The sequence below is a fragment of the Aulostomus chinensis genome, chromosome 1 (assembly GCF_037954235.1).
Source record: "Aulostomus chinensis isolate RoL2024-O1b breed Wild chromosome 1, RoL_Achi_v1.0, whole genome shotgun sequence".
NCBI lineage: Eukaryota > Metazoa > Chordata > Actinopteri > Syngnathiformes > Aulostomidae > Aulostomus > Aulostomus chinensis.
In genome coordinates, this window is record NC_141320.1 from 19,180,108 (window position 1) to 19,194,008 (window position 13,901).

The following is a 13,901-nucleotide window of genomic DNA, read 5'->3' on the forward strand; positions in this document are numbered from 1 at the left end:
TGATCGTGTGAAAAAAGGAAAGAAAGAAAGAAAGGCCGACCACGGCGGCAACAACAACAACGGTGATCGCCTGTCCCAGCCAGTTGGCGGTCTCCTCTTGTGCTGGCCAGCCTGAGGAGACCGCGGAGGACGTAGCCTCGATGAGCTCCCAGTATCTCTCACACCTTCCAGCCCTAAATGAAGAGGGCAGGGTTTCTGCCACATTTAGTTGAGGGTCATGGTATCTGACAAGCCCTGGGCTCAGGACAATACATCCACGGCTCGTCTTCGCAGTAAGTGGAATGATACCAGAGAATTCATGCGTGGGAGGAGATCAACTTGGAAAACCCCGACTCTCAATTCTGACGACATCACTGTCGCATCATTTTGAGATCATTAGCAATTCTTCTTACATCACTGTCGCATTATTTTTAGTTTCATAGCAACTCTTACTACATTACTGTGTCATTATTTTAAGGTTTTTAGCAACTCTTAATAAATTACTGTCAGCATCACTTTGAGTTTATTAGCAACTATCACTACATTACTGTCAGCATCATTCTTGAATTAATTAACAATTCTTCCGGCATCACTGTAGCATCATTTTGAGATCATTAGCAATTCTTACTACATCACTGTCACATCATGTTGATATCATTAGCAATTCTTAAGACATCACCGTAGCATCATTTTGAGGTTAGTAGCAACTCTTACTACATGACTGTCAGCTTCACTTTGAGGTTGTTCAAAACACTTACTACGTTACTGTAAGCATCACTGAGTTTATTAGCAACTATCACTATATTACTGTTAGCATCATTTTGAGTTCATTAGCAATTCTTACTACATCACTGTCGCATCATTTTGAGATCATTAGCAATTCTTCTGAAATCACTGTCGCATTATTTTGAGGTTCGAAGCAACTCTTACTACATTACTGTCAGCATCACTTTGAGGTTAATCGAAACAAACACAGACTGTGTCTGAAATTCCACACCTGCACCCGACTCAGAATGAAAAACCAGTGTGGAATCAATTGTATCCACTGTCAATCCTGATTCTGGAGAAATTTCTTTGTGTGTTTTGATGGACGCGAGCCAAGCAGAAATTTCCCACAATGCAATAGGGCGGCGTTTGGTCAGTGTCGAGCAGGCGTCAGTCTGACAATGATGTCATATTATTGTGTCATCACCTGACCAGACCCAAAAGTAGGCTCAGGTATCAGTTTCTTCTAACCGGACGTCTGCTTTGACTGGTTGGTTGTTGAAAGAGAGCAGGACAGGACAGACAGCAGAAGACAAATATAGAGAAGGAAAGACAAAAGACAGAGAGAAAGGAGGGAGAGAATGACAAAAAGATGGGAACAAGATGAGGGTGAAAGACAAGCAGAGAGAAAGACAGAGGGACAGGGGGATGGAAGACAGACACACAACCAACAACAGCAGCAGCAATAATAGTAAACTAGCTGCCAATGATAACGTCTCCTGGTCGCTGAAGCAATCAACTTCATAATAGGAGGATTGAAGAGCCAGGAAATAAAATATTAGCACAATACTGATGTGAATGTTCGTGCAATACTGAGAACACTGATATGTAGACGACTAGTAGGGGCGGCACGGTGGTGCAAGAAGACAAACAAAAAAGGCTGGTGTGATCCAGACCTTCATCAAAAATGATCCTGGAGAACTGTTCAATGTGTCAGGACTTCAGAAGCTCCAATCCTCTCTAAGGTCCAGTGAGAGTGGAAGAGATTATAAATGAGAGAAGCAGGGCCCTCACTCAGAACTGAACCAGCTCAGCTGGGAGAGCGTTAGACTGAAGATCTAAAGGTCCCTGGTCCGATCCCAGGTTTCAGCAGAGGAGCAGCATTGACTTTACTTTCCAGTGGAGGAACTGCAGACATGAAGGAAACTAACATCTTGTCCTGTGCATTCTTGTGACATTCAGGACATTTTTGGAGCCTCTTGTTGGATTTTGCCACAGAGAATCAGAGCCAATCAAAAGCATGGTGGACTTCAACATGGAGGACTGAACAAGTCAAGAAAGCAGCAGTTTGACCTTCACAGGTGTTTCTGTTCCTGTCTCAATGCTGTAGAAAGAGCCTGAGGAGCTCAGACGGTAGAGCATCAGACTTTTAATGTGAGGGTCCAGGGTTCAAGTCCCTGTTCAGGTGCTGTGGAGGTTCCAGTGTTTGACAACATGGTACTGGATGAAGTTTAGTGTTGAACAAACTGTCAACATTAAAAGTAGAAGTGTTCTTGTCTCGCCACTGTGAGACTGTTGCTAGAAAAGTGACCAATAATAATTTCATGTGGCATGCAATTAACAAAACACCTACATTGATGGTCGAGGGGGGCTGGAGCCTATCCCAGCATCTACAGGCCAGAGGCGGGGTTCACCCTGGACAGGTCACCAGTCCATCGCAGGGCCAACATACAGAGACGAACAACCATTCACACTCACATTCATACCTACGATCAATTTAGAGTATCAATCAGCCTCGTCCCAAATTACACATCTTTGGACGGTGGGAAGGAGCCGGAGTCCCCGGAGAGAACCCATGCATGAACGGGGAGAAGATGCAGATTCTGCACCTGAGCCTGGACTCAAACCCAGAACCTTCTTGCTGTGAGGCCACAGTGCTGACCACTGCACCATCATGCTGCCGTGGTCTCATATACTTTTCTCAATTGTGTTTCTTTCATGTCCTCCTGAGATCAAAGACAGAATTCTAGCTACTGTCAAAGCCCTGATGACATCATCAGGAATTCTGACTTTGATCTGGAGACTCTTGCTTTAATCTGAATTTGACCTGACTAATGTTTTAGTTTAGGTTGCATGATACCGTCCACCTCATTTCTCCTGATGGACTGGTGACCTGTCCAGGGTGAACCCTGCCTCTTGAACAATGTCACCTGGGATCGCCCCCCCCCCCCCCATGACCCTTAAAGGATAAGAACAGAAAGTGGATGAAGGGATGGACTCAACACTGAAATCAGCTGATCTGATCCACATTCTAATGTTTCCTGTCCCTCTTTAGGAGTCAATGAGAATAGTAGTGTATATAATAATGTATATCCAACCTTGTAGTATCTTTCCAAAGCTTTTAGTATTTCTTCTTGTTTCTACTTGTAGTTTTAGTGTCTGGATCTTTTCTTTTGATGTCCTGCTGTCTGCTCTTTGCTTTTGGAGCTTCCTTCCCAACAACTACCAGGCCTCCTGGGTACTGTAGGAAACATGGTCAAGTTCTTCTGACTTCTCCAGGAACGTCCTGCTCACATTGGTCTGTCTTCATTTTGACTCCTCCCACTGCCACAATGACCAGCCTTTATACTCTTGGTGACTGGGGCCCTGGTTGCTGCAGGCCTCAACACCAGCCTGTGGTTGTGAGCAGTGCAGAACAGAACTGACAGTATCTCCCTTGCAGGACCTGGGTCAGCGCCTGGTGCCAGCTGGGGCACTGCTTTAACCTGGACCCCTAGAAGATCTTCTCCAGGAACTGGCTTTTTTGGTTCCATCAAGGCCTGAGAGGATGGTGAAGAGTGATCCTCCACCAGGCAGCACAGTCAGCAGCAGCCATTTTGTTCCACTAGAATCAAGTATGATAGTGACAGACTGGTGAGTACTTGCTAACTAACACTTCCTGTTTTTACTGCTGTTCTTCCATGAATGTGCTCATGTTGGCTGGTCCCCAACCACAGTTTCAAAGCCATGATGACATCTTTCATCAACAATCAGACTTATTTTTTCTCTATTTGGACAAATAAGGTTTCAACTGACACGGCTGGCCAACGTCCTGGAGTTCATTCAGCCTGTAGAACCAGGTGCTGGTTCCTTCTTTTACCAGGCAGGAACGGGCAGCAGATCCAAGATCAGTAGGTGAAGATGTCTGCTTTGACTGGTAGGAGGAAAGAGAGCAGGACAGCTGGTCAGAGACAAAGACTGATCATGAAGAAGGAGTGCTGTATTCTGCTAGCACATGCTAGTGACAGTCAGAGATCAGGAGTCTCAGCAGGGAAAGATTCATCTCTTATTTCAGAGGACAATTGGACGTTCACTGGAAGACTGTGACGTGCGGTGAGGTTCATGGCTGGTGAGGCACCGACAGACATCTGGTGAGGCACCGACTCCATCACAATCAGATCTGTCAACATATGAAAAAAACCCTGCATTTAATAATAAATCAGTCAAAAAATGTTCTCCATGTTTTGGCTTCTGTCTGCCACAGCTTCTTCAGCGCTCTGGATACTTTAGCGTGAACCTCCTGCTTCCATTGAAAATCCAATTTAGAAAATTGTTTTAGCTTAGAAATGGAATCCTCCATTGTGACATTACGGCCACTCAGGAGAAAAACAATAACTGAATGACTGCACTTGACTTTCCTAACAGTAAATTGTAGCTCGCTGTCACTTCTTCTTCTGCAGCGGACCGGAGGAGGCGGAAGCAGAATCCCTGGGCTCACGAGTGCCTCCTCCATGAGGCAGGAGAACTGTGTGCCTCACCCGGCACCTTTTCGCAGCCGTTTTTATGATCGCTCAGCACAAGAAACACGTACACTCAGTGTATACAAAAACACTCTACATGATATTCACCAGCTAAACTATAGAAATGTAGTTTGTTTAGCAGAAGTATTTGGACATTTTAATAGCGCCATAGAAAGAGACAGCAATACGGGCTCCCTGCATAGCATGCAGCACAGTTAGCCGAGTCATTGAGCAATGCCTGGTGAGGCTCAGCTGCCTGGTGCCTCACCGCACGTCTCTTCTCAGTATTTCAACGATAAATATGAAAAAACTGTGATTTTGAATAAAAAAATAACTTAAAACTGGTTGAGTTAAAAGCAAAATAACTTTATCGTACAAATCAAAGGATAAATACAATAATTGCTTTTATTTATTCCAATTTACATTTTTTTCTTTCCATGATGACGGGCGAGACACGGCCTCACTTGCCTCCCCTGACCGCACGTCACTGACACACACACACACACACACACACACACTGAGACATGCAGCAGCTCACAGTAACTGCCTCAGTCACACAGCAGATAGACTCCTTTCTGTAACAAGATAAGCAGTAGAAAATGGATGGAAGTGATGATGAACTGATGAACAGGTGATTTGTCCAAAAGTCAACATCAGATTCATTTCCAATCTGTGGAAGCAGTTTCATCTTGAGGTTCCAGGTAAGAACAGCCAGCTGTGGGCTGACACACATCTCTTCAGGAGCACTTCTATGCTCCAAACTTGCCAGGTTGAATTGTGTCTGTATTCTGAGGGCAGCAGGAGGACGGAGGAGTGAGGACACACACATTTGGAACTGAGAGCAGTGTGTGTGGGATTTCCCCAGCAAAGATAAAACCAGCTCCTTCATGCTGGCTATGAAGGCTCACAGTCACACTGACGCAGCTACAACTACTTTGATATGCAACAGACAGGTTTCTCTTCTGGGAGTTTGTTATCAACTGTTGTCACATTTAAGGATCAATTTAGCTGTTAAGATGAAGGCTCCAAAGGACCAGCTGGAGATGCCGGGGATTGAACCCGGGGCCTCATACATGCGAAGCATGCGCTCTACCACTGAGCTACATCCCCTCTGGTAGAGTCACTGTTTAACTGATCAAACACAAATTTTAGGGATAAAAAGGAAGTCAGCCTCTGATCTCAAAGGCTCTGTGATCTCAGGAGTTTCACTGTGATGTCAGCCCTCACAACCTTAGACCACAGAGGCAAGTCAGGCTCCAGGAAGCTGAGGCTGCTCCGTTCTCAGTCCAGTCCAGAGTGAAGGTTTCCCTCTCAGAAGCTTTCCAATCCAGCCCAGATCCTCTCTGACTAGCAGGAGTCTTTGACCAGGAAATGAGAATCATATTGAACGTCTGCTCATCCTCAGAATGAAGTAAAAGTATTTGTGTTCCTAAAATAATCTCCAGATGCTAAGATCAATTATTAACATTGATTGACAGCTCTAAACTGACCCACCATCACGATACAGTTGCAACTGAAATATTTAGAAATATTTCAAGGAAGCAGCAGGCCCTCATCTGCCCCGGTCCACCCGACTGTGTCCCCTGAGACAGATGACAGCTCACTTCCGGCAGAGGCAGTTAGGTTGAGGACCGTTGCTGATGTCATCAACTGATGTCTCCATCACCAAAGGTGACAGACAGGATGGTCATGGACATAAAACAGAGGTCGAAGAATGAGAAAGAATGGTTGTCCTGACTGAAGTTTAGCTTGAGCTTTTTAATTTGTTACTAAAGGAAGTATTGGTACAAGTAAAGGCAGGCGAACTTTCCACAAATATTCAGAATTAACTTTGACAACCAAAACATGAACCAAGACGACAAAATAGTGAACATGAAAAAGGAACCAGTCCCACCTTCTTGTGTGTTCCTGCTGAAGTAAATGTTTATGAAGATTTGTTGTGTTCTTTTCCAAAGGTCCAGCCAGCATTGCAGGTGTCAGGAGGAGGAGCCACTTCAGCAGGATCTGTGGGACAAATCCCCCCATGGTGAGACCTGTCCAGCTCCCTGCAGCTCTGCAAGTGTTACCAACTCTTCATTCCAGCTGTTTGGTTGAATCCCATTTTTTCACCTTTGAACCTTTTGAACACTGATGAGGAGGTGAGGCTGGAGGCAAAACCACAACCTCACGTCATCTCACAGGATGAACCAAAATGCCAGACACTTCCTGTCACTGCTCCAGCACCACCTGTCTCCCCTCCATGTCTTTACCATCTGTGCAGCTTCCTGCTGTCCCTGGACCCTCACAGGTGATCGCTCCACCTGGAGCCTCACAGATGGGTTCTAACCTCCCAATACCTGCAGCCCAGCCTCGACCCACTCAGACACAGTCACCCATTCAAGCTGGGCCTGGTACCACACTCCAGTACAGACAGAGAGAAAGAAGACACACGGGATCCTTTGAAGAAAATGCAGTAAAGACAGGAAGCCCCATCACATTGTCAGTGTTTCAGTGACTGGCATTGGGAAGAGACTGAGACAAAGTCAGTTATGAATGGAGGGCTGAGTTGGAGCAGAGGGGGGCAGGATCCTGGGGGTGGACTGTCTTTAGGGGGCTGAGGTGTCTGGTGGTCTTGGTGGACCCTCTGCATCTCAAGCTGAGACCACAGAGTCCTGTGTTCTTGAGTCATTGTGTATAGTCTCTGTTGTTGGAGAGCTCAATGTGGTCCCTGATGGTCTAGTGGCTAGGATTCGGCGCTCTCACCGCCGCGGCCGGGGTTCGATTCCCGGTCAGGGAATGAGTTATTTAGAGGTTGAGGGAGAGGTGATCAGGTGGTCCACATGATGGTGGAGGTGATGAACTGTGAATCCATCATGGCTCCACTCTCACCCCCATTGTAGTGTTCTTGGTTCACTCTGCCATGGCCCCATGTTGAAGGGTGACTGTCTCATTCAGGTTCAACCCTTTGTTAGACTCTATTAAGTCACTGACTCCCAAACTCTGTAATCCTCCTTAGTAGCTTTGGTTCCTTGCAGCACAGAAAGTCTGTTCACTGATGTAGGAACTGAAAATCTTAGAGCTCCAGTCCTTCGTTCCTTCCTCCACTGAGCAGAACAAACACAGAACAGAGAGCAGTTCCTCCTACAGTTCTCAGAAAGTCTGAGGGCACCAAAGACAGGAGGGAAATGCAATCAATGTTGAATTATTTTACATTTCTTATATTTGATCAAAGATAGAACTTAATAAGTGTCCATCAACCTGCAGGACAAACTCCTTCACTGTGTGGGAGGTTCAGAGTCCCTGGTTTGATTGCAGCTTTGACCTGAGCAGGTGTTCATCCTCATCTCAGTAACAGGGGACACTTTATCACAGCAGTGGACAAACATCAGCATTCATCACCCAGCAGCTCCTCTGATCAACAGAACAAGCTGAAGTATTCTGAGAATGAGGGCATGGATCCCTCTACCTCTCACATGCTAAGCTAGCACTCTACCATTGGAGCTCAGTCCCTGCTAATGAGCAGCAGATGATGGAGGTTGACCTTCATGCAGGGTTGGATGACCTTCTCCAGTTGGAGCTTCTCTGGTTGACCAACATGTGGAATCTCTTTCAATACTCCAGTGGTGGTTTAAGTGATGAAAATATGGGTTAGTGACTGGGAGTGTGTGTGTGTGTGTGTGCGTGTGCGTGTGTGTGTTTGTGTGTGTATGTGTGCGCGTGTGTGTTTGTGTGTGTGTATGTGTGTGTGTTTGTTTTTGTGTTTGTATGCAGATTTTTGCCTGGAACAACAGATTTTATTTGAAGCAAGAGCCTCCAGATCAAAGTCAGAATTGATGATGATGTCATCAGGGGGCTTTGATAGTGTATTTATTTGTACCTAGAATTCTCTCTTTGATCTCAGGAGGACATGAAAGAAACTCAACTGGGGAAAGTAGAGGAGAACATTCTGCTTCATTAGAAACACTTGAACTGTGTTGAATTATATATATATAATTTTATATTTATATATATATATATCTATATAAGGGCTGCACGGTGGTGCAGTGGTTAGCACTGTGGCCTCACAGCAAGAAGATGCTGGGTTCGCGTCCCGGCTCGGGCACGGGATCTTTCTGTGTGAGTCTCCCTGTTCCTGCGTGGGTTCTCTCTGGTACTCCGGCTTCCTCCCACAGTCCAAAAACATGCAATTGGGGACGAGGCTGATTGATACTCTAAATTGAGTGTGAGTGTGAATGGTTGTTCGTCTCTGTGTGTTGGCCCTGTGATGGACTGGCGATCTGTCCAGGGTGAACCCCGCCTCTCACCTGTAGATGCTGGGATAGGCTCCAGCCCCCCCGCGACCCTTAATGTGTAGGAATAAGTGGAAGATGACGATGGATGGATGGGTATATATATATAAATCCTTCTGTAAATATCTTTTCTGTCTGTAAATCCTTATTTCTGTTCTCCACTCTTTATTATGCTATCTCTTGCTACCCCGGGACCAGAGTTCAATTTTCGTACCACCAACATGGAAATGTGAGTGGTTTGACAATCAAGATCCTTGAATCCTTGAATCCTTGAATCCAAACGTCTACAGAAACATAAAAACTGCAGCATCAAAAACGATAAGGAGAGTGATTTTCATTTCAATGTTTTATTCAAACGTCCCACATAAGAAAGGAGTTTACTGTTCAGTCCACAAACAAACTCCAACTCTGCTTTCAAGAACTCATCACCCTGTTGAAGCTCTGGTCTCCATGGCAACAAAGCACACGCCTTCATAAAAGCTGTAAACCACTCAGGAGCCAGCCTGCATTTGTGTGTGGAAAGAGATAGAAACCCCAAAAGATGGTGCAAATTAGTCTCTCTCCTCAGCTTCAGTGTTCAGACACAGCAGTGTGTGTGTGTGTGTGTGTGTGTGTGTGTGTGTGTGTGTGTGTGTGTGTGTGTGTGTGAGCAACAACTTAACACAGGAAAGGAAACCATAACACTGATCATTGAATGTACAGCCACACTTCAACTCAATGAATGCTCTGCACAGAAGAATCCAGCTTCATTCCTGGATCAACAAGTCTTCTTCCAGCGAGTCAAACTCAATAAAAAAGCAAACAAATCCAAGCAAAGGACAAGGAACTCCAGCATTTTCCCTCCCTGATGACATCCACTCAGTTTTTAAAGGTGAATGTGGTGCAGACGGTGCAGTTTGGCTGCAGGTCTTGGACAAGGCTCTGAGATGCTGGCTGCTCAACAAGAGAGAAGGGCTGGAGACCAGGAACTAGAAAGCTGAGGACTGCACTGTCCACACTCCTCTGAGACCTGCTTCCTTTCTTCAAGCGTCATCAAGACGTCCCAGCCTCAGATTTTCTGATTGGAGACAATGATGACCACAAGTACAACGGAAAAAAGAGAAGACAGAACAAACGCTAAATCCATCCAAATCCATTGATTGATTGATTGATTGATGCTGCAGTTCAAATGTGGAGTTTCAAACTCAGAGAACCACTGCCGTAAAACACAGAAGAGGAAGAAGAAGGATTTTTATCCATAACTGAGATAAAAATTGAAAAGTTCAAAATAACATGAAAAATGGCAAATAATGTGTTGTTGTTTGTTGCCTTCAATCATTGCAGGAACAACATGAGATGGAAAAACAAGTCTTTAATCTATTTAAAGTAGAAAGATGTCTGTAGACAACATCCACTCCAAACAGTCAAACACAAGGGTGGTGATCAAGTAGAGCCTCTACATGGAAACAAAAGCACTGACGACTTCAAAAGAGGACAGAAAGTTTATTAAAAGACAAGTTTATAAGGACATTTAAAGGTGTGTAGACGGCTGTTTACACTTTAATTCAGCTGTAGAAGAAGAAGACCTTCACTGTGAAAACTCATCCTGTGTTACAGCCGCCCCTCCAGGACGGTCAGGGACCAACTTCAGTCCTGGTCCTGATACACCGGAAATCCAACCAGTTCCTCACATAGGAACCATGTATTTGTTAAAGCAGCGCTCGCTGTGTCTGTGTAGGAGCCAGTACTGAGCGTATACTGCATGTGTACTACTACTAAAGGTACTTCACCGGAGGCTCCAGCTGATATCCCATATGTCTCCATCAGCTGGATGACATCACTGATATCAGAGACTCCGCCCACTCATTTATTTTCACACATCTCAAAGACAATTCAGTGTTTGATCAGGATCAATACTTCATTATAAAGATCAGTACTTGGTGCCAAGTGGATCTTTGATGGTGACCTCAGAGAAATCAGATCAGCCCTCACACCCTCCTGTCCAATGGTGGCTCCATGATTTCAGCTTCATCCTGTCTCTGTCCTGCTGAGTTTTCTCCTCTCTTTGTCTCTGTTCCTGCAGTCACACTGGATAGTTCCTGTGTGAAGGGGACCAACAAAGTGGTGGTGGACGCGTTGTCTAGAGTTCCTTCAGTGTGGAAATTGATAGTGAACTGTTTTCCTGTCTCTGGTTCTCCTCTTGTCTTTTCCTAGCCTCCTACATCATTGCTTTCTGGGTGCACCGGTCAATGCGGTAGCTTGGGACAAGAGATGCTGGACCACCGGAGCAGCCACTGGTTCACCTCCTGATAGGTTTACCTCATCTGTACAGAACAATGGGTGATGTACATGGTTTGAGGGGGTTTGGTTCATTATCATTTCGGCTTTTAAAAAAAATGCATTTCAGGTACTTTGGTGCCGTGACTTGCTTCCGGACCCCTTTCTTGAGGGTGTGTGTGTGTGTGTGTGTGTGTGGGGGGGGGGGGGGGGGGTATAAAGGTCCCGTGGTTGGTGCCTTTCATGCTGTTCCTTGTGTTGCAGCAGGTATCTGGAGGGTGGGGGGCTGTTCGTTCCTCCTAGTTGAAGCTCCTGGGCCCAGTGCTCTCTACATACAGAACCCGCCTTGCTGGCCGGGAGCCTCTCTTCCTCCTCATCCATTATGACTTCGACTTTCAGCAGACAACATCTCTTCTTTCCACCTCCCTTACACACATGCACACATGAACCCACACCACCAACTGTACTGACGATCACATCACATTGTTGTCTGAGTTCAATTTTGGTTCATCGTTGTGTTTTTTCATGAAATAAATTCATTTTTTGGCCGTCAACCTGCGTCTCCCACTCTTGTCACGCTTCAAAGCCACGTCTTGCAAAGGTGGTTTCTTCCCAGTGTGCATTCTCATGTGTCTTTTCAGATGTCCCTTTTCTGAGAATCTTTTACCACAAACTGAGCAGGGAAATGGTTTCTCCCCAGTATGAGTTCTCATGTGTTTTCAGATCTCCCTGAACTGAGAATCTTTTGCCACAAAGTGAGCAGGGATATGGTTTCTCCCCAGTGTGAGTTCTCGTGTCTTTTCAGATGCCCCTTTTCTGAAAATCTTGTGCCACAAACAGAGCAGGGAAATGGTTTCTCCCCAGTGTGTGTTCTCATGTGTCTATTCAGATATCCCTTTTCTGAAAACCTTCCGCCACAAACTGAGCAGGGAAATGGTTTCTCCCCAGTGTGTGTTCTCATGTGTGTTTTCAGATCTCCCTTAACTGAAAATCTTGTGCCACAAACTGAGCAGGGATATGGTTTCTCCCCTGTGTGCATTCTCATGTGTGATTCTAGATGTTCCTTAACTGAGAATCTTGTGCCACAAACTGAGCATGGGAATGGTTTCTCCCCAGTGTGCGTTCTCATGTGTCTTTTCAGATGCCCCTTTTCTGAAAATCTTGTGCCACAAACTGAGCAGGGGAATGGTTTCTCCCCTGTGTGTGTTCTCATGTGTCTTTTCAGATATCCCTTTTCTGAAAACCTTCCTCCACAAACTGAGCATGGGAACAGTTTCTCCCCAGTGTGTGTTCTCATGTGTACATCCAAACTCCTTCTGTTTCGAAAACCTTTACTGCATGTTGAGCACCTAAAAGGACGCTCATCCTCACTGACTTCAGGCTCAGCTTCAGAAGAGTCTGACATCTGGTCTTCAGTCTGGGGTTGTACAAGTGGATCTGGATCTACCTTGCTGGCTGGTTCTGGTTCTCCACTCTCTTCTCCATCAGCTTCTGTTTTCAGAGGATGAACTGGGCTGCTGCTCAGAGACTCTTCTTTCAAGTTCTCCTCAGTGAGACTCTGGTGAAGCTGTGGGAACTGAGGTTTCTCTTTGTTCCCTTCACTCTTCACAGGGACCAGAGTGAAGGGGAACGTGGTGATATCAGCCTCCTGCTGCCCTTGAAGCTGCCCTCCCTCCTCACTGATCCTGAGCTCCTCCCACTCCTCTTTAATGTGGGGGGGCTCTGGGTCCTGCAGCTCAGGGGGAACCTCTTCTTTAATCACCAGCAGCTGCTCCACATCTGCAGGACACAAACAGCAACATCAGAAATCTCTTCATTTGACTCTGAAACAGCGGAGCAACAGACAGAAACAGAAATCAACTCAATGAAAAGAGACGTCCTGCTACTGACGACCAGTCAGCAAACTGGGAACAGAAACACTGGCTTCAGATGCTTGGATCAACGTTGTGTCACCCAGGTCAAAGGTCATAGGTCCCCTCTGCTGAATGGGTTTGGTCCATTCATGATCACATCTGCTAGTCAGAATGTTCATTTCTAGAATGAGACCCTGTAGGAGAATGAAAGTTCAGTCCCTAGAACCAGAGGGAACCTGTACTGAAGCTAAACATGTCAGCCCACCTCCACTCACAGCCAGGGAGGTGCTGGCCACTGGGAGAAGTGGAATGATTCCCTAATGGCCGGTCCAGCCCAGGCCAACCGGGCAGTGGAGAAAAAAAGGTTGTTTTTAATGGGCTGATATAATTTCCAGTGTACAGGATCATCTTTTAACAAGGTAGCACCGTAGCAGCCTCCAGAAGAACGACACAAGGACACCAACATGCACAGCATGCTGGGCCAGCCTGTCACACACGACTCAGTTAGCAGGAGTTAGCAACACAGTGTGAATGTCCCCTCAGCTTGGTCTTGTCTTGGTTCAGTTCAATGGTAACATGCTTTTGATGCCTGTCAATGGGAGTGTTCTTAACATTGACCACTGACAATGACTCACACCTCAAGTCTCCTAAAATGCTCTCGCTGGCGCGCGGCTGAGGGCCTCAGTAGTTGAACTTCCTGGACTGAATTAGGGGCCCAGCACGTCCCTGCACACCCACGTACAGTCAGCCAAGGTCCAAGATAAGAACAATCTGGGAATGACCATCCCTTCCTGGTAGATCATCAAGCCAAACACACACACACACACACACACACACACACACACACACACACACACACACACACACACACACACACAGCCTGTCTTCAGTATAAAGCTGTGTTCTGTCTCGTTGGAAGACATCTCTGACTGTGTTGTTAGCAGGGCTGCTGTGAATCAAGAGGTTCTCCATCCATACCTGAGTCTCCATCACTGATTCCTCTCCTCCACCTCTTTTTGACACAACAATCCTGACAGTGACAGTCTGGGTTGGAGCTGAGC

At 46.0% G+C, this 13,901-nt stretch overlaps 1 non-coding gene across 1 annotated transcript; it reads right to left on the minus strand.

Annotated features, from left to right (window-relative positions):
• Positions 1 to 5,501: 5,501 nt before the first annotated feature.
• trnaa-cgc (transfer RNA alanine (anticodon CGC)) lies at positions 5,502 to 5,573 on the minus strand. The gene has a single exon. It is a non-coding gene; the product is annotated as a tRNA-Ala (tRNA).
• Positions 5,574 to 13,901: the final 8,328 nt, after the last annotated feature.